Source organism: Amblyomma mixtum, chromosome 2 (genome assembly GCF_055824585.1).
Source record: "Amblyomma mixtum isolate Tamu chromosome 2, ASM5582458v1, whole genome shotgun sequence".
Taxonomy (NCBI): domain Eukaryota; kingdom Metazoa; phylum Arthropoda; class Arachnida; order Ixodida; family Ixodidae; genus Amblyomma; species Amblyomma mixtum.
In genome coordinates, this window is record NC_143013.1 from 134,559,169 (window position 1) to 134,584,997 (window position 25,829).

The window sequence follows — 25,829 nt, forward strand, 5'->3', positions numbered from 1 at the left end:
ACATGACAGGGGTATCTTGTAAACGACCCGAGTCGAACAAGCAACGAACTTGTTAGCATGCTTAACAGTGCAGCCCTTGGGCTTCTTCCCCTCACTGGCCTTCGCAATTCGTGCACATAAACCAGACATCTTACAAGGTGCCGAGAACACTACCGTCACGCCGTGCCGTGTGCCATTTATTTATAGCGTGATGGCAGCGTTCAGAAAAGAAAAGACGAAGACGATAACGGTGCTCGAAAGGGGGTGGGGTCCGGTTCCCGGAACAGCCTGGCAGAGGGCAGCTGCACTGGACTGGGCATTGTGCGCACGCGCGTATTCTCGCGCACTTCGCCGCTATACTCCGTTGTACGGCGCTTATCGACTGGCCGGTCGACGCTCGCGCGTTCAGGTTAAAAAATTGGGCGATTGTACACCAACTAGCCCACATGGGTACCTTGTTACAGTTTATTTCTTCTTCTGTGGGCAACTTCCTATATGTTGGGTCTTCCGGTTACCAAATTTCCATGTGTGTCAGCCTCATCGCGGTCACGACGTGCCGAGGTCGTTACCTGTCCTACTGTATCAAGAATGGCTTGTGCCCGCCTGACATCACCGCAGCAGTTGGGATTCTTGCCCCCTCCACGGGCCACTGGAAGCGGATTTGCAAAGTCTTGAAGGCGGAGTGCTGGAGGCAAGTGCGTTTTTTAGGTGACCGGCTACGCGTGTTGTGCCTTGATAAGCAGATGAGCTCGATGGATTCACGACGTCTACAGGAACACCGTCGTTTGGTGGCTCAGCTCACCGAGTGGTACTGGAATGTTCTGAGACGGCAGCTACCAAGAAAGGAAAGGATAACAACGAGAGCCTCCTCGCGGAATGACACCGTTACGTACATGGACGGTGTAAGAGTTCCGCAGGACGTGGATGCGTTTCTGCAGAACGGCTCTAAATTTGGCTTACCTCCCCGAGTTTCTAGTCAAGAGTTGCTGGCGTGTGCCCGAAGAATTGCAGATAAGGCTCCCACCGAAGAAAGGTCGAGATGCCTCTCTGAAGCGGTTGACTGCCTTCTAAAGTATGAGCCAGTGTCTGGTAGAGGCGAGAAGCGACAAATGGACAAAGTGGTCAAACATTTTGTTGACTATGACCTTAGGCTACTGTTATCTGACAAAGAGGGTAGGTTTGTCGTACTGCCTAAAGGTTCGTTTGCAAAAAAAGCGGGTGATGCCATGTCAAAGAACTTCGTCCCAATGAAGGAAAGACTTCCACGCCTGAGACGAAAAGCGCCGGAACTGCTCAAGGATTTCAACCTGCCTTGGTTGGAGAAGGCGGTCAACAAAGCGGAGCGAGATAAGCTTGAGATGTTCTTTTCAGTCAAAACTCACAAGCTCGATTACCCGTTCCGGGCCATCGTAACCGAGGAAGGATCCTGGCAGAAGCTGGTGGGTATTTCTGCAGCGCCAGTTGAACACGCTGCCAGTGGATGACCCTTATGTCGTTCGGAACTCCGCCAGCGTAGTTGATGAACTGAAGGAAGGCTTTCCTGGAGCCAACTCGTCGTTTGTCGTTTTCAATCGACATAGAAGACATTCTATTCCATACCCCATGCTGAACTCTTGTGTACGGTGCGCGAGCTCATCGAACAGTGTGGTGCCATTGCCTTTCAGAATACGAGTGGTCTGAGTGTGGACTCTTTCATTGAGCTCTTGGTGTTTTACCTGTCGTCCACTATTGTTGAATTTCAAGGCAAAAAGTATGTACAAAAGAATGGTATTTGTATTGGTGCCAGTGTAGCTCCGGTGTTGTGCGAAATTTTTTTGGCTAGGTTTGACAACTCTCTTCGACGCAGCCTAAATGACGACCACGTTCTACGTGTGTTCAGATATGTTGACGATTTTTTAATAATTCTTAAGCTTGCACCTGGTGACTCGCTCCCAACCGTCGTCAGCAATGTGCTCAGTGTTTTTCATGACTGTGCCAATGCACTGAATTTTACGCATGAAATGCTTAGTGACAATGCCATTCGGTTCCTGGACTTATTGCTAACCTTTAACGAAGGCCAGACCTGCTGGAGCTACTCACCCAGAACTCAGAAAGCGCTTTTGCCTTATGTTTCATCGCACTCCAAGCTGATTAAAAGAGCCATAGCTAACCTTTGCCTAGGGAATGCCTTGCAGAAGAGCTGCCCACATGCAGTGAATGAGAGCTTTCATCAGCAAGTGCGTCGCCTTAAATATGTGGATTATCCGGATGACGTGCTGATTGCAGTTGGTGAGTCGATGCTGCAGAAGATTAAAAACCAGAACACACGGGGATCCGGAAGTGCTAGACTGAATGGGAGGAAAGTTGAAGTGGTGCCCTATCTTCACGGTGTGTCGCATAACCTGAAGAAAGTGGCACAACGGCACGGCGTGACGGTAGTGTTCTCGGCACCTTGTAAGATGTCTGGTGTATGTGCACGAATTGCGAAGGCCAGTGAGGGGAAGAAGCCCAAGGGCTGCACTGTTAAGCATGCTAACAAGTTCGTTGCTTGTTCGACTCGGGTCGTTTACAAGATACCCCTGTCATGTGGTAGAGTGTACACGGGCCAAACTGGCAGATGTGTGAATGACCGGGCACGCGAACATAATAATTCTCTGAAAAATTCGTCAGCTCAAAATACTCTCCCACGCCACTGCCGGAGTTGTAAAAAATGTGTTCCAGGTTTTAACAACATTTCTATTATCGGAAAAGGGAAAACAGGGAGGGGAGGGAAATCCTTGAGGTCTTTCATATTAGGCTTCAAGGCAGTGACACATGCATCAGTGCACTGTCCTTGCATCTCACTAGCAAGGAAGTTAATTTCCTAAGCAGAAGTGTGCGCGTGCAAGATTGATAGGCATATTATCTGTATTTTGTTGTTTGCCAGTTTTGGAGCGTGTATCCACTCCTCGGTGATCTGCCACTTAGGTATCTGTTTGTTTTGTTTGGTGTGTCTGATACGCATGCGTCTTCTGGTGACCTAGGTCGGCCGTTTCCCGATTAAACTTCAGTTGTTAGTCCAGCGTTGTCCTGTGTTCTTCTTCTCCTCGTGTCTCGTTCTTTCGCTGGTGAGGTTATGTCTGGATTAGCTGCTCATATGTATTCAAGCTTTGATTAATTAAGCGAAAGTACGTTTTTATTCACCAGGTTGCATAACCATGACAAAATTTGTTTGCTGTTGGCGCTGCGACTCAGTTGAGCTCACAGCGGCAATTTGTTGATAAACTGGCGCGGCGACAAGAAAGCCCTGTTTGTGGAAGGGGGGGGGGGGGGGGGGGGGCTTTATGGCCGGCCGGCAGGAAGGAATAAGAGTGCATGGGAATTGGAACTGCATGCTAGCCGCACACCTAATACTTTGATATTGAACAAAAAGTTTCTTTGCGGTGGAGCACCAAGACGGAAGCGATATAAGCACGAGCGTGTTCTAAGCGCCGGCACAATTAACCTGAATGTCAAACTAAATGTAATTAAAACGCGTCAATATCGCTTTGATAACGTAAATACTTCCTGCAACACAGCCACGCAGCGGAAGTATGCTCGACAATGTTTTTTTAGCGCCCAAAGCGCGGCTATATGCAGGCGCGGCCGCGGAACTGCCGCAGCACCGCAGTCCCCAAAGAAACGCCTGCACCGCGGCGCGCCAATCGGTGCAAAATGGCCGCGCCCAGGAGAGGCTCAAAATTCTGGTCTATATTCTTCCACCCGCACGCATATCTCACCGCACCAGCCATCACCTACAAGCTGCCCGTCCACGATCACGCACCGTCACTTTTTCTAATTCCTTCTTTCCTCGTGCAGCCGCAGACTGGAACGGCCTTCCAAACAACGTTGCCATCAGCACTTGTCCAAGTCTTTTCAGTGATAATGTAGAAACTTTCCTGTTATTGTGAATTTGTACTTTTATTCTTGCCACCCCTTATGTAACACCCCTTTTAAGGGGCCATTAAGGTAACAAAACGAAATGAAAAAAAAAAAAAAACTCGCAGGAGCTTTATGCGTTTCTCGCTGCTAGGTCACTTAGCCGAGAAAAGCCTCAGAGCTCGCACAAAGCGCCACCGAAGCGCGCGAACCATTTGGGTACGCCAAGGTAAGATACCTTGGTTTGAGCGGAGTGCAGCTGCTTCTATGCGGCGCAATCGGCGGCTCAAGTTGAAAAAAAAGCGATATAAATTTAGAATTAGCTCCTCGCTATCCTCAGTCGTGGAGTTATTCCAGGTGAAGCCTCACAACCTTGTCGCGTGCATATTTTGGACATGTGAGGCAGGTCATAACAGTTCCAGCGTGACGGGGCCGCACTTTCCGGCACAATTGTCGGCTGCGGACGGAACAAAACGATCAGTCTGGGAACGCAACCTGGTTGCCTTGCCAGACTGAAAAGACGATCATTCAGCGCCAGCTGAATAGGAGCACAATCGACTGAGAATCAGCGCAATTGTCTGATAGCGGTCTGAGGTGTCTCAAACCGAGGTGTCTAGCTTGGCGTACCCAAATGGTACGCGCGCTTCGGTGGCCCTTTGAGCGAGCTCTCTCAGGTAGCACACAAGGTCTCCCAAACGGCTATGTTCGGAATAAAACGGATAAAACGGATTTTCGACCAAAATAAACGTTTTCAATAAGTCTTTTATCACACGAATTAAATCTCTCCCAACGGTAAGGTTAAAGGAGAGCACTACAAGATAGGTTTTACCTCCGCTCTCTTTGAGAATCTTGTAGACAGAAGTTTTGGCGCGAAAGACATCGATTTTTGGCGGGCTTTTCGGGTTTGCAAGTGGTCTTTTGGGGGGAAAAGCTCGTATAAATACCACGTGCAGAGAGGATGCGTGTACGCCAGGAAGCGTGCTGAATTTTTGCAAAAGCTCCCAGTACTGTGCTGTGGGTCGACTTGATGCTATGACCGCCATGAGAAGAAAGAAACCGTTTGTGAAGCTCTGCCAGCGACAAAAGACACGGCGATTGAAGGATGAAGTGGATAGGTTGACGGGTGGTACTACACGTGATGCTGCGAGCAAAAATTCAGGCTGCACAGAAGAAGAGGGCATCCATAGCACCGAGATTGAAGGTACCTGTTCAGCAGAAGAAAGCTGCTACTCATCATGCACAGACAGCGACCGCAGTGTCTTCGATTGTGAGCTTCCGCAGAGAACTATTCCGAGTGCACATCAGAGATGGTACAACGTAGCCGACACCCTGAGCATCAGTTCACCAGATGCTGTCTCAGATTCGCACTCTCACACACAAGATGCACAGAGTGAGTGCACCAGGTACGTGGAATCGCATGCACATTTCCGCCCACGGCTAGCATCAAATCAAATCAAATCAAATTTATTTTCCAACAAGTGGATGGTCGCCTGGGCTAAAAGCTGTACAAGCAGCTTGAAAGAGGCCCAGGAAACCAGGACACAACAAAGCAGGAGCAAACAGTGTTATACAAAGGTGTTATTACAATGCATACGTCACTGTAGCACGAGATGAAAATAAAACAAAACGTTGATCAATAATAAAATCAATAGAAAAAGCTCAACAAGGCAGAATGTTTGTAAATTCGAGTATAAAATTTAATGTAAGAACACATGTATGGATAGATTATATTTGCACGAAGTAGGTTCTCAATTGCTTAGGACTAAAACCAACCGTGTCTTTATATTTGTTGAGAAAAACGGGAAGATTATGAGCCAAGGATTGTAATTTGTAGGCTGTTCTAAAATGTGGTAGGGACCATGTGTGAGTGCATCTGTTGTTTACTAGTGCAGTGCGGTGTTCAAGAGGTGCAAGCTTTACCATGAAATTATCCGTACCTGCCGAACCGAAATAAGTTAATTGTAACAAGCGATATTCATAAATATTATCCACACGTATCAATTACGTGATGTTATTATGGGTTGAATATTTGACGTTGGTTCTAAGTTTACGATGAGACGATCAATTTTTCTTTGCAAGACAAGAAGCTTGTTCATATTTGTTTTAGTAGTTGTTGCCCATACCAGAGTACAGTAGTTAACGTGAGAAAGGAACAGAGCATAGTAAATTTGCAGTTTAGTACTTAAGGGTGCAATGTGCGACGGCGTGAGATTACACCAGTAACAGTAGATAGCTTTTTAGAAATATGGTTTATATGAGCGTCCCATTTAAGATGCTAAGAGAAGTATACACCTAGAACCTTATGCTCGTGAACTATCTCTATGTGCTGGTCCTAGAAAATGAGTGGACCTAGGGGAGAAACTTCTTTATTATAAGCTCGAAATATAATGGGTTTGGATTTAATTTGGTTTACCTTGATTTTGTTTGCTTTGGTCAAGGCTGAGAGTTTAGTAAGGACATCATTAGATCTTAACACTAGTTGGCTGGTATTATTCGCAGAAATAAGTAGCCTGGTACTATAATCGGCCTAGATTACAAATCGAACTGAGGTGTCAATGTTGACAATCATTTATATATGTGTTAAATAAAAGGGGGCCCAAAACACTTCCTTGTGGTACGCCACATACTATTGGTAAGAGAGATGACCTTTTGTTACTGATGCATACACACTGGTGCCTATTTTCCAGGTAAGATTGCAGTAGAGCCAAAGCTGTTCCATGAATTCCATACGATGAAAGTTTATTAATGAGAATACTGTGATCGATGGAGTCAAACGCTTTGCTGAACTCAATAAATATTCCGGCTGTCAGTAAATTATTACCAATATTTTCCAAAATTACTTCCTTCAGGCTTAGCAAAGCAGCCTCTGTCGAGCGACCCTTCCTGAAACCATACTGTGAGTCTGTTAAAAAGATTTTCTTATGAAAAAAGTTTGTAATACGAGAAAAAATAAGCTTTTCTAATCCCTTTGAAAACACTGGGAGTATGGAAATTGGCCTGTAGTTGGATACTAGATTGTGATCACCTCCTTTATATAACACCGACAGCCTTGCACATTTCATAGCAGTGGGAAATATACCTGACTCAAGTACCAGATTGAAAATATGAGCTAAAGGAGACGTTAGCAATTCTAATACGTATTTAGCGGGTTTAATTTGAATATCGTCAGCATCTAATGACCGACTGTTATTTAGACCCATGAATGTGCTGTATATTTCGTTTTCATTAGTAGGGTCAAGAAATATGCTTTCAACACTGTTATAAGCCAGAGCAACTGTGTCTGATGGAGTACAAATTGGTGTTGCAGTGTTTACGAAGTAGCGGTTGAAGTGTTCTGCCAATTCACGGTCTTTCAAATTACACCCATCTACGATAATTGTTCTTGGAATTGAACGAGAGCCATCACGTCCAAGGACATCATTTATAATCTTTCATGCAGCGCCAGGCCGTTGTCTGTTGATATTTGCAAACAGGTTTTCATAATATGTATTCTTTGCCCGCTTAAGCTCCGCGTTTACTTGATTTCTTGTTTTTTTTTTAAATTCCTTGAGCGCAGCTTCGCAGCGCGATTGGAGAAATGAATGATAAAGGCGGTTTTTATTTCTAATCAATCACGGCGATGTGGCCAGGCGACGATCGCTAACTATCCGACTTGTTTTCATCGTACAGGCGCTGTTCCTGTCCGTCAGCGGAGCGCTATCACCGCCCCAGGCTTCTCCGTCGGCAGCAACTGACTTTATCGACAAGCATGCTGGGAATCTTATCATCACCACGAGCGCTACCATTCGTGCGACCAATCAAGGCTTCGTCACGTCATCGGGTACAAGCTGTATAAAAGAAGCACCACACCCGACTTCAGTCAGTGGGCACGGCGAAGTGGCCAGGCGACGATCGCTAACTATGCGACTTGTTTTCATCGTACAGGCGCTGTTCCTGTCCGTCAGCGGAGCGCTATCACCGCCCCAGGCTTCTCCGTCGGCAGCAACTGACTTTATCGACAAGCATGCTGGGAATCTTATCATCACCACGAGCGCTACCATTCGTGCGACCAATCAAGGCTTCGTCACGTCATCGGGTACAAGCTGTATAAAAGAAGCACCACACCCGACTTCAGTCAGTGGGCACGGCGAAGTGGCCAGGCGACGATCGCTAACTATGCGACTTGTTTTCATCGTACAGGCGCTGTTCCTGTCCGTCAGCGGAGCGCTATCACCGCCCCAGGCTTCTCCGTCGGCAGCAACTGACTTTATCGACAAGCATGCTGGGAATCTTATCATCACCACGAGCGCTACCATTCGTGCGACCAATCAAGGCTTCGTCACGTCATCGGGTAAAAGCTGTATAAAAGAAGCACCACACCCGACTTCAGTCAGTGGGCACGGCGAAGTGGCCAGGCGACGATCGCTAACTATGCGACTTGTTTTCATCGTACAGGTCAGTTATAGCTTCTCAATCCGTAGTGATGATAGATTTTTCATTATTCTACCGTGCCCTCACATCTGTTTAGAAATTGCATATGAGTGTTTTTGTTCTTGTAGACTTGTTCTGTGTGGGGATGTTGAGGAAAACCCGGGACCATCTGTCGAGGAAATGCTTCAGACGCTAGTGAATGGCCAACAGGCCATCAGAACTGATATTGCTGACTTGATAACTCGCCTTGAAACCACAGAAAAGAGGGTTACAAGCATTGAGGTTAGGCTGGCTAATCTGGAACAGAAATCCGAAATTATTCCTAACACAACCAGCACCACTTCTGATGTCCAAATTATTATTGATAAAATGCAAGAAGCTCAACAGATACAACACAAAAAGCTGGTCGACTTGGAAAATCGTAGCCGTAAGCCTAACCTTATTCTTTTTGGCGTTGAAGGCAGTTCTGATGAATCAGAATCGTCCTTGCGCAGTAAGGTTATGAAGGAAATATTGGAAGAAAAGCTCAATGTAAAATGCACGTCCATTAGATTTGGGAAACCTTCACCCAAAAGACCGATTAGTGTGCGCTTTGAAGATTACAGAGAAAAAGAGGCTCTTCAACGTTATGCTCGAAAGCTAAAGGGATCAGGCATGTCGGTCCAAAATGACTACTGCACAGAGACGGTCCGAAGGCGGGAGCTTCTCTGGGAAAGCGCCAAGAGCGAAAAAGATGAAGGGAAGAAAGTGAACCTATTTTATGATAAACTTCGCGTTGACGACGTCTTCTATGTATGGGATGACAACACGATGTCCCGCCTGGCGCTACCGAAGAAGGCAGCTGCCTTGCCTGATAGCTAGCAAACAAAGTTGAGTGAGCTGCGCATGGTTTCTTTGAACGCTAGAAGCATAGCAAACAAAAAAGACGCTTTGGAGACACTTCTGATTTCGTACGATCCCCATATTTGCGTGATCACTGAGACCTGGCTGCGCGACGATATAAATGATGATGAAATCGTGCCCCCGGGGTATCACCTGTATCGGCGTGATAGAGGCGCACATGGTGGCGGTGTAGCAGTTGTTACGAAGGAATATGTTGATGTTACTGGCTGTGAACAAATTGCTGCGCACGAAAGTCTCTTGTTGAAACCTTGCCTTTTCGGAGTGAATTTTTTTATGTGTGCGGTATATCGTGCTTTGGACGCTGATGACTTTTTCTTGGACCGTTTATACGACCACCTCCAAGGGTTTGGCGGAAGGAATGTTGTCATCACGGGGGATTTTAACCTACCATCGATTCACTGGAGCTCCTTGAATTATGGAATTTCTAGATCAGCAGATGCAGTGCTAGATATGATGTCTTATTTTAACTTAGAACAGCGTGTTCGTGAATTCACTCGTGGCACTGCGATTCTCGAACTTTCACACTGAGTTGTTTCATAGTTCTGAGGTTTCAGTAGAAGAAGGAATTTCTGACCACAAGTTGATATTTTTGAGGTGGCTATCACAAAATCACACTCGGCAGAAAAAAATACAAAGTGTAGTAAAAGATTTTTGCAGGGCTGATGATGTTACAATCATTGATTACTTGGATATCCAGTTTGACAACGTGGTCAATAATGTTGAAATTTCCTGGAAAACGTTTTGCGGCGCCATCAAATTTTGTGTTAATAACTATGTACCCTCAAGGAATCTTCGTAGCCGACGCTTCACTCCCTGGATTACCCGTGACATTATCCATACCAAGCGTAAGATGAAGCGACTAAGGAGGCACCACAACACGACAACTACACGCTTCCGTGAACTAAGGCAAGAGTTATTGGCAAAGGTTAGGGAATCTAGAAGTAATTACTTTGGTCGTCGTCTTACTGCCTTCATAAAGAGCGATGCCAGAAAATTCTGGCGTCACCTAAATGAAAGCAAAAAGGAAATTAAGAAAATTAAAATCGGAGATGCAACAATATCTGATCCCCCTGAAATCACCGAACATTTCAACGGTTACTTCCAGAGTGTATTCACTGCCGCAGAAGAATTCAGGGTTCACAGTACACACTCAGCAGGCGCGGATGATCTCGTTGTTTCTAGGGATGGGGTCACAGCTATGCTTTTAAAACTCGATACTAAAAAACCTTCTGGTCCTGACGATATACCGAATTCGTTTCTGCGACGGTACGCGGAACAACTATCTCCATTCTTGACAGATATCTTCAACTTATCACTTGCCACAGGGGAAATACCACATGACTGGAGGAAAGCACGTGTGGTTCCAATTTACAAAAATGGTGACCGTTTATCTCTGTCAAATTACCGCCCCATTTCAATCACGAGTACGTGCTGTAAGCTCTTCGAACACGTCATTGCCACCTACATCAGAGATTTCTTAGAAAGCCGCAACCTATCACAGTATCAGCACGGTTTTAGGAAGCACATGTCAACTGTTACCCAACTTGTTTGAACGGTTCATGATTTCGCACAAGCTCTTGACATGAATGGCCAGCTAGATGTGCTGTTTTTAGACTTCTCGAAGGCCTTCGATAAAGTGCCGCATGGAAAGTTGCTCTACAAATTGGAATGCATTGGTCTTCCTTCCTGCATTTTGCAGTGGATTTGCGCGTACTTTAGAGATAGGCAGCAGTTTATTGATATTATGAATTGCTCGTAAAAAACGCTGTCTGTGACTTCTGGTGTCCCCCAAGGCAGCGTCTTGGGGCCGCTGTTTTTGATATACATCAATGATTTGTCTGATGTCGTTCATGGTGGCGTTGCTATCCGATTGTTCGCGGATGATTGTGTGCTTTTTAAGAACATCACAGCACCAAATGACCATACAATATTACAAGCCAACCTAGAGGCTATTCATGAGTGGTGCATTCGATGGGGAATGCAACTAAATGCACAAAAAACAGTTCTGTTGCGAGTTACAAGGAAGAAAAATATCAGCACCTATTCTTATTTGCTTAACAACAATATTGTAACAGAAGTAGACACGTATAAATATCTTGGTGTGACGCTAACAAATTAAGTAACTTGGTCTCCGCACTTATCCACCATTTGTTCTTCCGCTATTAGTAAGCTGTGGTCCCTAAAGAGGAAACTTAAAGGTGCACCTGTGGAAGTTAAGCTATTAGCTTATAATGCCTGCATTAGAGCCAAGCTCGAATATGCCTCCATTGTATGGGATCCGCACAATAAGAAGGAAATATTGCAGCTCGAGCGAGTCCAAAGAAAGGCTCTCCGGTTTATTTTTAGCAAATATAAAAGGCACGATTCTCCTTCCTTATTGATGCGGCAACATAGTATAGAAACATTGGAATCCCGTCGAAAAATTAGTCGGCTCGCTTTTTTGTATAACTGCGTCTCAGGTACGCTGAGGTTAAACATGCCAGACTGTGTTAAGCCACATTGCACCAGGAAAACTCGACACACACACCCTCACTCCTTGGCTCCAATTTTTGCACGAACCAATACCTATAAGCATAGTTTTTTTCCCAGGACTGCCAGTGAATGGAATTCCCTTCCTTCGCACACTTTCGCAGCCAGCGACTTTGTTAAAGAACTGGAGCGTCAATTCTTGCGCTGTTAATTGCACTTCGCTCGTTATGAATTTTTTGTCTTAAATTTTTTTCTGAACAGCTGTATGCTTGTTATATGTGTACTCATGTTTTTGCCGCGGATGCCCCTCCTGCCTGGGCCATGTATATGTATGGTCTGCAGTATCTGCAAATAAATAAATAAAATAAATGCTGCCGGTTAACCCATGGTTTTCTTGTTTTATTTGATGGTTTTACTGATACTAACGGAAAATGGTTTGCATAAGTATTCACAAAGAGTTTAATAAATTCACTGTATTCCTCATTCGCATCTGTTTTTCTGAAGACCGTAGACCAACCAAATCACAAGCCATGGCATCTCGCCACTGCATTCTAGTCGCTATCTCAGAACTTTTTGGAGCGCTTAAGAATGTATATGACATAGATATTTTTCTCGACACAAGGACACTGCTCAGTACCCACCACCGACTCGAACGAGGAGTGTTCCCCCGGACGCTACATGCACTATTCCCTGAGGCAAACATTGCAAAACTTAGTTCATAAAGTGGAAAATAAAATTACTGCGACGAGTTTTTTTAACACTGATGGGATGCGCCTGGGAAACAACACCACAAATCAGTTTTGGCCACTTTTGGGAAGATGCGTTCAACTGAGACGAACAGCGACTGCTCCTTATCGGTTGTTATGAAGGAAAGGGAGAGCCGCTTTCTGCGCAGACTTTCCTAGAAGAATCTGTGCAATAACTGAGTGTCCTGGTCACAAATGGCACCATAGCGAATGGTAGCCACTTCGACATTTGTGTGAAAGGCTTCATCTGTGATGCTCCGGCAAGGGCCTTTGTTCTCGGGATAAAATATCATGGCGGGTACTATGACTGCTCTAAATGCAAACAGAAAGGGCGCTACTGCACGGGCAAAGTAGTTTTCCCTGACGCAAACGCACCAGCGTATACTGATGAGGACTTTGCTTCAAGGACGAACCCGGATCACCACCTGAGTGACACGCCGCTGTCAGCTCTACCCCTGGGCTTGGTCAGTGGATTTCCCGACGAATATATGCATCTTGTGTGCTTGGCTGTGCAACTAAAACTCATACAGCTTTGCAAAGGATAAAAACGGTCCGCGTTCATGCTGCATCAGTGCAAATGACTACTCTTTCGTCAAAGCTGGTGTCAGTCGGCAATTATACCTGCCAAGAGTTTTCTCGCAAGCCACAACCGTTTTCAGAACTTGGCGCATGGAAAGCCACGCAGTATCGCCAATTTCTCCTTTACACTGGTCCCGAAATCCTTCGAGATTATCCTGATCGCAAAAAGGTACGAGAACTTCCTGCCTCTCCATGTCGCCATCACGATCTTGGCACGCCAAGGACTCTGTTTAGAAATGAACGACTACGCACATGAGTTACTGGTGTACGTACTTTGTCGATACATACGCCAAGCTTTACGGAACTGCACATGTGACCTACAACATTCACTGCCTCGTGCACCTTGCTCAAGACGTCTTACAGTTCGGACCACTCGATAGCTTCAGCGCATTCCCTGAGGAAAGCTACATGGGCCAAACGAAGAGGTCAATACGGCCAGGAAAGCACCAGCTTCAGCAGTTGCACAGACGCGTGCATGAAAGAACCCAAGCCATGCCTGCGTCTTCTGCTCCTGCGGCCAAGAAAAATGTGCATTTAAGCTTGGAGCACGATGATGTGCGCCTACATGCAGGCTGCGCTCCCTTACAAAAAAGCTTTAGACAGTATATATAGTGTCTATAGACTTTTGTCTATAAACTCTATAGGCTGTCTATAGACAAATCCTAGAGAACAGTCTATAGGGTATACAAATGTCATAGAGTCTATAGACAATCCATAAATTTATGGCCACACACTTTTAGTACACTTTTGTCTATCGACAGTCTATAGACCATGAATAGAAAAAGGCATCAATAGGAAGTCAATAGAGTCAATAAAAGGTCTATAGACAGTCTATACACCATTTTATAAGGGCTAGAACGCAGCACACATCGGCGACATTGTTCAGACAAGGCCAACACCTGCTGACAGTGCGATCGTGATAGCGGAAAGTTTCGTGTTCAGTTCAGATGGCAGCACAGCAATGATAATTGGTCGAGCTTTTACAGAGAGGATGCCCCTTTACACGTACCGTACCTCATCGACTTCCTGTAATATATGGAAATCCTCGGCACTGACCTCAGCACGAACTGCCTGGAAAATGAGCGATGTCAAGATAAAGTGCTATAGTTTTCTGAGTTCTGAGTTAGTTTTCTGAGTTCTGTTACACGCCGCGGTCGTGTAACATGATTACTCCCGCCCTCCGTGTTCAAGCTATGAAATTGACATCAAAGGCTTCGCATTCCCTACCAAGCTGTGTCTAGAAGTTCATTGATTACTAGGGTTAATTGTAGGAGGGGTACCTTCAATCCGAACGCCTGGCGACCATTAGCGACTGTGGAAGCTAGTACTTCACCGATCCCCATGAAGATAGGGAAACGTTTCTGCTGTGCTATCAATAAAAGTAAAGTGATTTGAGACGTGATGTTCTAGCTGTCAAACATAAATATGTACAGCCGTAAATATCCAGTTAAGAAGTCGCCACGGTGACTCATTGGTTACGGCGCTCGGCTGCTGGCCCGAGAGACGCCGGTTCGATCCCGGCCGCGGCGGCTGAATTTGGATAGAGGCGAAATTCTAGAGGCCCGTGTACTGTGCGATGTCAGTGCACGTTAAAGAACCCCAGGTGGTCGAAATTTCCGGAGCCCTTCACTACAGCTTCCCTCATAGCCTGAGTCGCTTCGGGACGTTAAACCCCAACAAACCATAAACCAAACCAGTTAAGAAGTGATTTCAGAGTTCGCGAAAGCACGTAAAAAAAGTTCCATCACCGTCTTGTAGTTCACAAGGCAATATAACGGCAGGCATGCGAACACGAAGAGGATGTGAGTGTACGCAAGGCAATATAACGGCAGGCATGCGAACACGAAGAGGATGTGAGTGTACGCTTTAAGCGCAGGGCTTTATAAAAGCTGCGTACACACACAGGGAAGTCGGGAAGCCGGGAAGCCGCCTTTCTTTTTAACTGTTTTAAAAAGACACACGATAAAAAATGAAGTTAGCCCGCATCGATATATAGATGACGGCATTCTAATGACAAATAGACGAGTTTTACCGGAAATTAACGGACTTTTCATGGGAAAGAAAAGGTTAAATTTACATGCACATTATGCCCCCAGTTCGTTTGCTAAGGAAGCTGCGGTACATCCTGAAAGATTTTTGAGGCGGATCGCTGGGCCCTCAACACGCACAGGCACGGAGCTGAGCGCCTTGTGTCTGTTAAAGATTCTGCGTCAGTAAGGCGCTTCCAAGACATCTTCACGGCACGACGGTGGGGGGCCACCCACTGCGTCCGAGGGAAGGGGCCTCGGCTCGCTCCAAGGTCACTTGGGAAGCTCCCCCGACTCCCCCCGCCGGAAAGCGGAGGGCGTGTGTGTGGCAGTGATTTGTGCGTCAGGGCCGACGGGCAGAGGGGGCGATTGATTTTTCAATGACGGCGAAGAACGGACACTCTGCGACCCCGGAGAAGCGAGCCTCTCGTTTTTGACGCTCTCCGGCCAGTGTTCTTTCTGTGGTGTAGTTTGCAAAATAAATCCTCGTTCGTTGTTGTTAAAGCATTTCAGTCTCCCGAAAGTCATTGAAAAACGAACAGTGTCTGCTTCGCGCCTGTAAAGAAAGATGAACAGTCGGCCCAACAAGACGCTCTTTTAAGGATAACTACTCTAGGCAACACCACCATTCACAAAACAACGAAGGAAAACCAGGAAAGGTGCCTCTTGGACGGCGTTGACACCCTCACCAGGTCAGTCAGGTATCCAAACCCTCCCAGCCATCGAGCTGATCCCACGGCGAAGGTTGTTTCGTTTTTTAGAGCTAATGATCTGCAGCTCGTGCAGGCAGACAAAGAAGGCGGATTTGTTGTAATACCGTCCGGTTTATACAACGAAAAGGCAATAGAAGCGGTGAAGAAGAATTTCAGGCCTGTGAAAGTGGAAACGACGCAAATAAAAAAAAAGGTGCAGTGTCGTTTTGTAAGGAACTGCAACTGCATAAACTAGCAAAGGCCATCAACATGTCTGAAAAGAACAGCCTTTCGGTTTTTTTCGCTGCAAAAACATACAAGCGGGAAAAAACTTTCCGGACTATAGCAAGCGAAAAGGAAACTTGGCAACGGCAAGTCAGTCAATTTCTGCTCAAGCACCTGATGACTCTGGAAGTAGAAGACCCTTTTGCAACTAAGAGCTATGATGACGTGATAGCCTTCCTTCAGACTAAAAGCAACATAAGGTCTGGTTTTTCAATTCATGCAAAATACCTTTTCTACTCTGTTACACATCGAGATCTCTTTTCTGCTGTGCGTAATTGCATAGATAGAAATGTAGCCACGTTTCAAAACGCTACCGGTTCGAATGTGGAGAACTTCATGTCATTACTTGAGTTTTATCTGAAGGCCACTTTTATTGATTTTAATGACCAAACCTACCTACAAAACAAAGGGCATTTGCATTGGCTCGTGTGGCGCCCCGGTACTTTGTAATATGTTTTTATCTGAAATTCAACCCGCCTTGAGTGAAGCACTTGACACTGATTGTATAGTCCACGTGATTTTAGTTTTGACGTAGCAATTAGCTGATGTTTAAGGTACGTTTGACCGGAACAGTGCGCGCCTCACCTTCGCTCACGAACTGCCTAGCAGTAATAACCAATTACAGTTTTTAGACCTCACCTTAACCGTTCACCCTTCACACGCTTGCTGGCGATACTGTCCACCCGCAATGAAATATCTGTTGCCATTTCATTCGAACCATTCTAAGACTGTTAAGAGGGCTATCGCTCCCCAGTGCTTTGCATCCGCAATAAAGAAGTCTTTCCGCCATGCCACGCACGCCACCTTTGCCTCTCAGGTGTCCAGGCTGCAGAAAGCAGGCTTCCCGGCTTCCCTGGTTCTCCCTGTGACGCAGTCCTAGCTGAAAAAGCTGAAGTGCAGCAAGGAAAACAACCTACCTCAAGATAGAAAGGCCGGAAGCTGTACCTTACGTACACCACACCTATCATAACCTCAAGAAGGTGGCCAATAAGTACGGCGTCGATGTGGTGTTTTCAGCGCCGCGAAAACTCGGCGAAATGTGTTCACGCATTGGGGGGAAAAAATTGCAATAGTGCGCCATCAGACACCGAATGCCACATGTTGGCTGCAAGAAAGGAGAAGTGTACGAGTTCCCGCTTACATGCGGCAAGGTGTACGTTGGACAGACCGGACGGTGTCTTAATGATCGCCTGCTTGAACACACGAATTCATTAAACAAGAAAGGCCATCTTCCAGACCACTGCCAAGCCAGCGTATAACCTGCAAGCCTCCACTATCGGATGGCAGTTCTATTGAAAATCCGAGATAGGACAGAACGTGAGCTCGTGGAAGCCTTCTATATCAATAAGCGAGGTGATAAATGCATTAGTGACACGTCAGTTGTTCTTCGTCACGGTGAAATGCTGTTTCTTGATGCACATCTGTGACAGGTGAATGTTTGTCAACTGCGATTGAGAGCATGTATAAGGGCAGAGGCTATATAAACGTTCTTCCTTGCATAAATCCTGTTGAAAGTGCATCGCTCGTCCTGTTCCCTTACTCGTCCGTGTTGCATTTTGCGCTGTCATGTCTTTCGCGAATTTTGGACATCCTCCTCGTCCGACTCTCTGCTCGGCGCTTTTGTCAACGATGATTGGCCCCTCCGGCCATCGCCTGGGAAACGCACGCGAAAGGATCGTTTTCTTGTGCTTTCGTTTTTCGTCGGCGCCATGCGCACGCCGTCTACCTCTGCTGCTGGTCGAGCTCCGTTGAGTTACGCGCTGACAATTCCAACTTCTAGTGCCGCGTTGCGCCCGGTTGCGTTGCATTTCGGTGCACAAGCCGGAGTGAAAATGGCGTCGTGCTGTTCGCGAGTGCGCAAGGAAAAAATGACTTCAGCCGTTAAAAAAAAGGTGGACACACAACATCGTCCTTCTCTCAAATCACACCATCCTCGGCGAAGTACTGTGCATTTCGTGGTACCTAAACTACAGCGTGCTTGCTTAAAAATTCTTACAAGATCATCACGAAGCTGATAATCTTGCTTTATCTGCTGATCACTGTGCGTCGTTACACACGCTAATGTTTCCATTTAGTGGCATTGCTTTGTGTGTTCTATTCGCTTCTGGTGGCGTGGTGATTAAGCCTATTATAGCCACTTTAATTTCTAAATATCTGTGTGGGTTTCCGCGAAAAAGGTTTGCACCGCAGACTTTATTATTTTTCGTTACTAGTAAGTACACGTGCATCTGGCATGACGCAAAATAGACGACGTGTTGATTTTCTTAGGGTATGCGGCAGTCTGTCTCCCACGTGCCACAGAGCTCTAGTGTGGTAGCTTTAACGTAGTTATACCGTCGTCGGACTATAGGGTTGATAGGGGATGTTGATCTTGAAAGCGGTTAAGGCGCTCGTTCGCCCGTCGCGATTGCACGCAACTCTACCGCGATTCCGAAGTCTCATGCCACCTGAGGAACCAGTCACAGAAGCTCGCCTTTTAGAGCGAGCTTAGACTTGTCGCAGGCGAAATTGTTATGATATACTGCATTGAATGATATTTTCAAAATAACGTCATATTCTTTAACTGCATAGCTTATAAGATAGTACGAAAGCTTTTCGCGAGGCTCACTCAGTCACGGAATGACTAAATCATTTCTGATCGAGCTTTGCAGTGTTGAATGCTGATTCAGCATGGGCATCTGAAGCACTCCTTAAATGCCTTCGAGAAATTAGCGTAGATGAGTCATGAAGAGAACGTCATCTTTCTGCCACGTAATCAACTCTTCTGTAGGCACCAGCAATCACTCAAAAATTTTAAGCCTAACCCTTGGCCAGGCTCACTTGGGCAGTAGTGAGTACAGTTAACGAAAAAATTTGAAAATAAAATTCTTCCCTTTCGAGCAGCCGTAAAATTTGTATTCACCAGGCAATACAGCCGCGGCGTGTGCATAACTCCGAGGAGTTTTCGGTCTGAAACTTGCTAATATATGCATAAAGCGCAATAAATGAAATTTCCCACCATTTTCGCAGCCACTATCGTGCTTCTGAAACTTCACTCGTAAAACAGCTTTAACTAAATTACCGGCATGTTTACCTCGCTCGACTGCAGAAGAACAGCGTCATAAACAGTATTTCCGCGAAAATGCAGCGCTAGGTCAAATCTACATATTGCGGAGCGTCAGTGTGCCGAAAAATATTGAATATTACGCAAGAGTAACGTAAATCTCAGGCTAATAAAAACTGTGCCGTATTGAGGAGGACGGAGTGCGCTTTGACTGTTCACGCCGCAAGCGCTCCCGTTTAGTGCTTTCATTGCTCCAACGAGAAGGTGATAAATGTGGCTCGTGGTAGAGTCACGCATTGCGCATCACTTTCTAGCGGTTGCGTTTAATAATACAGTGTGAAAAATGTGCAATCTTAGTGGAAAGCAGCAGCGCGAAGCAGAAAGGGCTAAGGAGAGACACGGGAACACGGGCACTTGTCCTGTGTCTCTCCTTGTTGCTTCGCTCTGCCGCTTTCCATGATGATTCACCAACTAGCCCACACCAAGGTGATGCAACCCGCACCAAGATGATGAAATCTTATGCGCGCTCACTTATGCCAGCGAACACTTCGGGCCGGCGAGCGCGCGATGGCCTGCGAAGCGTGTGCTACTTCTATTTAAAGCCCCTCAAGAGGCTTTACTTCTATTTAAAGCTCCTTGATAAAGCCCCTTGATATTGAAAGTAGCGGATTTCTGTGAACTTCGCAGCCGCGCCGCGAATGAGAGGACATAGTAGTAGCGCTAAAAAAACAAGGACGACACAGGCGCTAGACGTCAACTGACTTTATTCTCGAGAACAACAACGAATTTATAGGCGACAATCAGGAGCATAAAAAATCAACATTTGAATAGCATGCGTGATGGCACTTCCCGATACAAGAACCTCAAATCTTTAGTGCACAGATAAACATTTGGTTTGCTCACGCACGTTTGCCTTTCCAAGTGAATGAAAAAGGCTTCCAATACTTCCCGCTCTTTCTGATCTGCACTGACATAAATCACACGTGTCTGCTCAAACAAAGGGGTACATTTTTTGTCATCATGCTTACATCGTTAGCAATGTGCCGCCAAGTGTCCAGGGCCTGATATAGCAGCTGCCAAATTGTTATGCTCCATGAGGCGAACATTGATGCAACGGCCGGTTAGGCCGATGTAGCACTTTCCGCAAGATAGCGGAATCCGGTAGACCACATTGGTCCTGCAGGCCATAAACGGCTTCCCATGCTTGATGGGGCATGGCAGTTTTCTGTTGCAGTCATCATTCACCACTCTGCAAAGTTTCCCGAGTTTGTTGGGTGCAGTAAGCACTACCCTGATACTTCCTTTCGAGGCCACTTTTTTAAGGCGGTGCGTAAACTGGTGAACATAGGGCAGTGCCACGCATCTTGCCCGTTCGTGAGCTTGTCGCTCAGTCGTCAGCTTATGGTCCCCAGCTTTAATCCACTGTATCAGACACTCGGCGACCGATGCCACCAGTTCCACAGTAAAACCTGCCTTAGGCGACCCGCCTGCTTTTCAACGCCCTCAAGCATCTTGTGCAAGCAAGACTTTTCTAAAGCTGCAAGAAGGCATGTCTTAGCAATGCCTCTTTTTACCAATTTGGAGTGGGCCGAATCAAAATTCAAAATTTCTTTTTTGGACCTTGTCTGGTACATGTGGCAAACGTGTGATTCACCAAAGAAAAAAAGAACACCACGAAACTGCAGGCTACCATTATTTTCAAGTTCATGGGTAAAACTCAGAGCTCCGGCACAGGACTTAAAAAGATCTAGAGTATGCTGGATTAGGTCCTCATTTCTGTAGTGTTCACGTTTTGCTACCACAAGGAAATCGTATACATATCTAAAAATGCGTAAAATCTTGTTGTCATTAAGGCGCGCTTCAATGCATTTGTCCAAACTCGCTAAAAACAGTTCACTGAGCACCGGGGCGATGCACGAGCCTATGCAGACGCCCTCGCGCTGAACAAATTTCCTGCCCTCAAAATTAACAAAGGTACTAGAAAGACAAAATTCTAAAAGCGAAAAAAAATTTCCAGAGAGACTCCTACGTCATTTTGAAAGCCTACAGTGCCTTTAGTTTCAATGCTCTCCTTCACTGTGATTAAAATATCTTTCTGGGGAATTGAGTAGAAAAGATTTTCAACGTCAATCGAGAATGCCCGCATAGATTCAAAACACAGATCTTCCTGCGAGAAAAATTCAATTACTTCCTTCGAATTAGCCACCCTAAATAGGTAGATAACCGGAAGAAGCTTCAAACATTTTTGAAGGAACCTGGAAAGGGCACCCTGCCAATCGCGCGCAGGGGAACATCCGGCTTGTGTGTTTTTGCCGAAAAGAATACCGTGAGCCCATCTTTTCGAGCCTCTTTTATACTTTTTTTGAGATTAGGTAGGTTCATCTTATCACAGAGGGCAAGAGCACGCTTCCTAATCCCAGCACCAGTCGACTGCGTTTGGACAAAACTCTTCGAAATTGCCTGATTGGCCTTGTCTAAGTAGAATGTTCTTGGTATAACCACAAACCCGCCTTCCTTCTCCGATACTAGTAACCTTAGTTCGTTAGATTTCAAGTAATTAACAGCAGCTTTTACATTGATATTTGACCTTCCGGAATGCAATTCATGTCTTAGAAGACAATCAGCACCTTCAGACATGCACCGTCCCTTCTCCTCTTCATCAGCCAAGTTCGTGATCTTTTTAACCATTGTAACCAGGCCGGTTGCAGTCTCTCTGGGCTCGGTGCAATACTTAGGCCCGAGACACAGAACACTCTTAACATCCTCAGGAAGAACACACCCTCCAAGACACGTGACAGTCCCGCGATTTGCGTTGTACTTTCCCGTCGTATTCTTCCATGCGCACAGCTTTTGTAGGCTGGCTTTCCAAAGGAACTGAGTCACACGCACGACTTGTATGCTCCATGTCCTGAACACTGCATCTCCGCCTTCCTGGTTAATAGCAGTGGTGTCAGCAAATAGACGCAGGCTGAACTGTAGATGGCGAACCTGATTGTCGCCTATAAATTCGTTGTTCTCGAGAGTAAAGTCAGTTGATGTCTAGCGCCTGTGTTGTCTTTCTCTACCCTGTCGTCCTTGTTTCATTAGCGCTACTACTATGTCCTCTCAATCCAAACACCAACTAGCCCAGCTTTCTGCCTTAAACGCGCCGCGAACCCCAGCACATCCTCCTCGCCTGTTTCTCTCTACTCGGAGCTTTTCTCAAAAATTATTGGCCCTTCCGGCCGTTGCCCTGAAAACGCACGTTAAAGAATCGTTTCGCTGCTCTCTCCGTTTTTCTTCAGCGCCACGTGCAGGCCGCCTGCCTCTGCCGCAAGTCGAGCTCTCTTGAGTTGTGCGGTGATAATTCGAACTCCACTTTTAGTGCCGCGTTATACCCGGCTGCGGCGCATTGCGGCGCACAAGCCGGCGTGAAAACGGCTGTGTGCGTTTCGCGATTTCTCGAGGAAAACGAGACATCATCCGGAGAAAAAAAGTGAATCCACAATATCGGCCTTAACGACTTCATTCCGATAAAGCAGACTGTCGTTTGCTAAGTACTGTGTGTTTCTTGGTACCTAAAGTAGTGTGTATACTTCAATACTTTTCGAGACCATCACCCCAGTAAACCATAAAACGTACCATAAACATCAGCAAGATATTTACGCTGGACATTAGACACCTCCATTAGACATCCATATTAGTACCGTTTACGAAAAATCTACGTACCTACAACATGAAAATTGGGGTCCAGTTCACGTTGTAGGTACGTACTGCAGACATCACGCTCTACATTTATCAGATATTTGTGAACATGTAAGTACGCCCAGTCTACGTAGCCTAGACGTCTATATAAAGAGAATATGACTATACATAGATCAATATCCAGGTGAAAATTTCTAACTGGTTCCAGTCCTACTGTTTTAAGAGACATTTCCAGACTGGAACCAGCTGCAATACGAGATGCAGCTGACACCTGTTACAATTCCAGATGGAATGGAGACCTACTGCAGCCCAGCCACAGACTTCCCTATGGAGTCGTCGGGACGTCCAAGCACTCCAGCTAGCTCAAATACAGTTGAGTAAGCGAGTACATGGCCATCATAGGAGCCCAAAACACTGCAGATGACTTCCTAGTGCGTCAGTATTTTATTGCGCTCGGCGCTTTCACTGAATCTTCTCGTTGAGCATAATCGTCAGGTTAACAGCTGCGGTGGCATCAATACTCTTCAGCCGAGCCCAATAGGCCAGGGTTGCTGCAAAAGAAAGCATAATTGTTCACTTTTACAGGTGACAAGAGAATGGCACAGCAACCACAACAAACAAACCCAGTAATTTACGCCACTTTTACCGACGCAAGTCTATGAAGCGTGAAAGGTTGCCCTTGCAGCACTAAAAGGCAGTCGTGCTGAGCGGAGTGTGCTTGCACACGCACTTCGGCACACCATCCGAACGCATGCCCACATTTCGGTAGTAGAGGCCAGTTGCATACATCACCAGCCTTGTTTCAATACACAGCGAGTTTGGCAAAACAGCCAAACGAGTGAGCGTAAAAATATAACGTGCCGATAAATGCGTTAGAATTTCTTCATTACGAACGCAAAAATAGCATAAAATACACTTCAATGAGTAAACTGAGACTGAGTACGCACCAAGAAAGGTCACGATCCCAGCCAGTGAAAACGACTTGTAGTCCTAATTCGTACTGACGGGTCCACTTCGCCGAGTAGTAAAAGCAAGCAAACTGTCTTCCTTCAGCTCCATCAAGGAAAGAACGGTTGAACAATCTCGCCAGCAATAATAAGGGAATAATTAATTCTGTGTCGAGGTTCTTCAAACACAATGTTCCCACGGAACACGATTGAAATCGCACACGCGCTGCGCTCTACCACTGCCGCCATGGCTGAACCCAGCCTCGTGCGGATGTGCGAAACTGTCACATATTTTGTATCGTCTCTTTTTTGTACTTAGTAGCAGGCTTGGTGTGGTATGAAAAATAAGTTATTTTTAAATTGTAGCATATTACTTTTTCACAGCTGCAATCGCCATGCGCAGTTTGCGCTATTATTGATAAAATACGATACGAACTACAACGCGATGGCAGCTTAGACAATTCACCGCACTTTCCCCGCCGCCGCCTGTCCGCAGCATAGAACAGGCATATGGGCAGCGCATGTAGCATGAAGGCAAGATGACCAATTATCATTAGGGTAACGGGCTGGATTCAGAGAGAATGCAAGCACAGCAGAGAGGATCAGGGCAGGTGGGCAGATGAGGTTCGGAAGTTTGCTGGGATAAGGGGGCCGCCGCTGGCACAGGGTTAACGGAGAAATTTTTGGCCGGCAGTGGACATGATTACAGTGTTGACATGATGATAAAAAGCGGGACTCAAGAAGTTTATTCTCAAGAAATATGAGGTCACACATTCAGCAACACAAATGCCTAAGCTTTCCTCAGCTCAACATTCCAATAGTTATCATTGCTAGCGCGATTAGCAGATTTAAGACATTTTTGAAAAAAAAAATAACTGCCAAAAATTGAACTGAACCAATTCTTGTATTTTAAATAGTTGGATAAGTTGAATAAAACATGCTTAATCAGAAAAAAATGGTTATTATATAGTCCTGGCTGCTAAATAACAAACAAGTTTTTTAGTGTGTCCTCACTTTTCAGTGTGGTTGAGATAGCTTGCAGGCTGTAGCACAAGGTATAAATTGAATGTAAGAATAGTAATGAAATAACAATGCGAATCCTGACCAAAGTGACTGGCATTTCAAACCAACTGCGTACAGTTGAGTCAGAAACCTGATGCGTGTGCATTCAGATTTGTCTTTACTACTTCCCGTATTTTTCTTCTTTCTAGGCAGGATAATGTTGCCGTGAAGCGAGCACGAAAAAACACAAAAACACAGGCAGCGCTGGTCATGCCTCCAATTTGTAGTCAACAGCGATTTCAAACTTTAAATGCAGTAAGGCAACACGAAATATCGAACGATTGAAAAATATGGAATTCTTAAATTATATATCTCGCTTACATACCCAGGACGTGACAAGTAATATCTACGAGAAGTCTAGGTTAAGGCAGATATGATGTCGTGGGTACGTCTGCAGCTTTTCCACGAAAAAAGGTTGGTAGATAAGACGTCCGAGAGATTTTGGTTTGGTACATAGACGTTCAGACTTAATCTGGACATCTATGGGAGGTTTGTGGTTTGCTGGGACGATGCTGAGAATCTTGCTTAATTCATCAGTGATTGTGTGCCTTTTCTCACGCTATTCCTTCCATTTGATGGCATTGCTCTGCGTGTTCTATTCGCGATTTTTTTTCGTACGGAATGCGCCGATAATAGCCGCTTTAATTTCCAGATCTCAACGCATGCACGTTGACATTAACTTTTTGCTTTCAAATACGCGTGCTTCTGATGCGGCGAAGTATAGAAAAAATGTTGATTTTCTTAGCCTATATGGCGCTCTCTCTCCCGTGTGCCCCAGAGCTCTAGTGTAGCTGTAACAACGTTGTACCATTCTCTGTCTAGGTATGATACGGGTTGTTAATCTTTAGAGTGATTAAGGCATTCTGCCCCATAGGTGAGTACTTCTAAGATACAGCTGTTGTATACTTTTCTCTTGAGGGTTATTGGCAAACTGCCATTCATGATCTGAGAGAACCTGCCATATGCGCTCCACTCCATTCTTATTCTTCTAGTTATTTCCCTCTCATGATCTGCATCAGCAGTCCCTACCTGCCCTAAGTAGACATATTTAAAGGAAGAAACAGCGCGACGAAACACGGACACACGAAGAAACGACACACACACGAGCGCTGACTCACAACTGAAAG

At 45.8% G+C, this 25,829-nt stretch overlaps 1 long non-coding RNA gene across 1 annotated transcript; it reads right to left on the bottom strand.

Moving 5' to 3' along the window:
* Window positions 1-23,118: 23,118 nt before the first annotated feature.
* Window positions 23,119-25,118, bottom strand: LOC149360976 (uncharacterized). Its single transcript, XR_016288892.1, has 2 exons — window positions 23,641-25,118; window positions 23,119-23,244 (listed from the first exon to the last, which is right to left on the bottom strand). It is a non-coding gene; the product is annotated as an uncharacterized LOC149360976 (long non-coding RNA).
* Window positions 25,119-25,829: the final 711 nt, after the last annotated feature.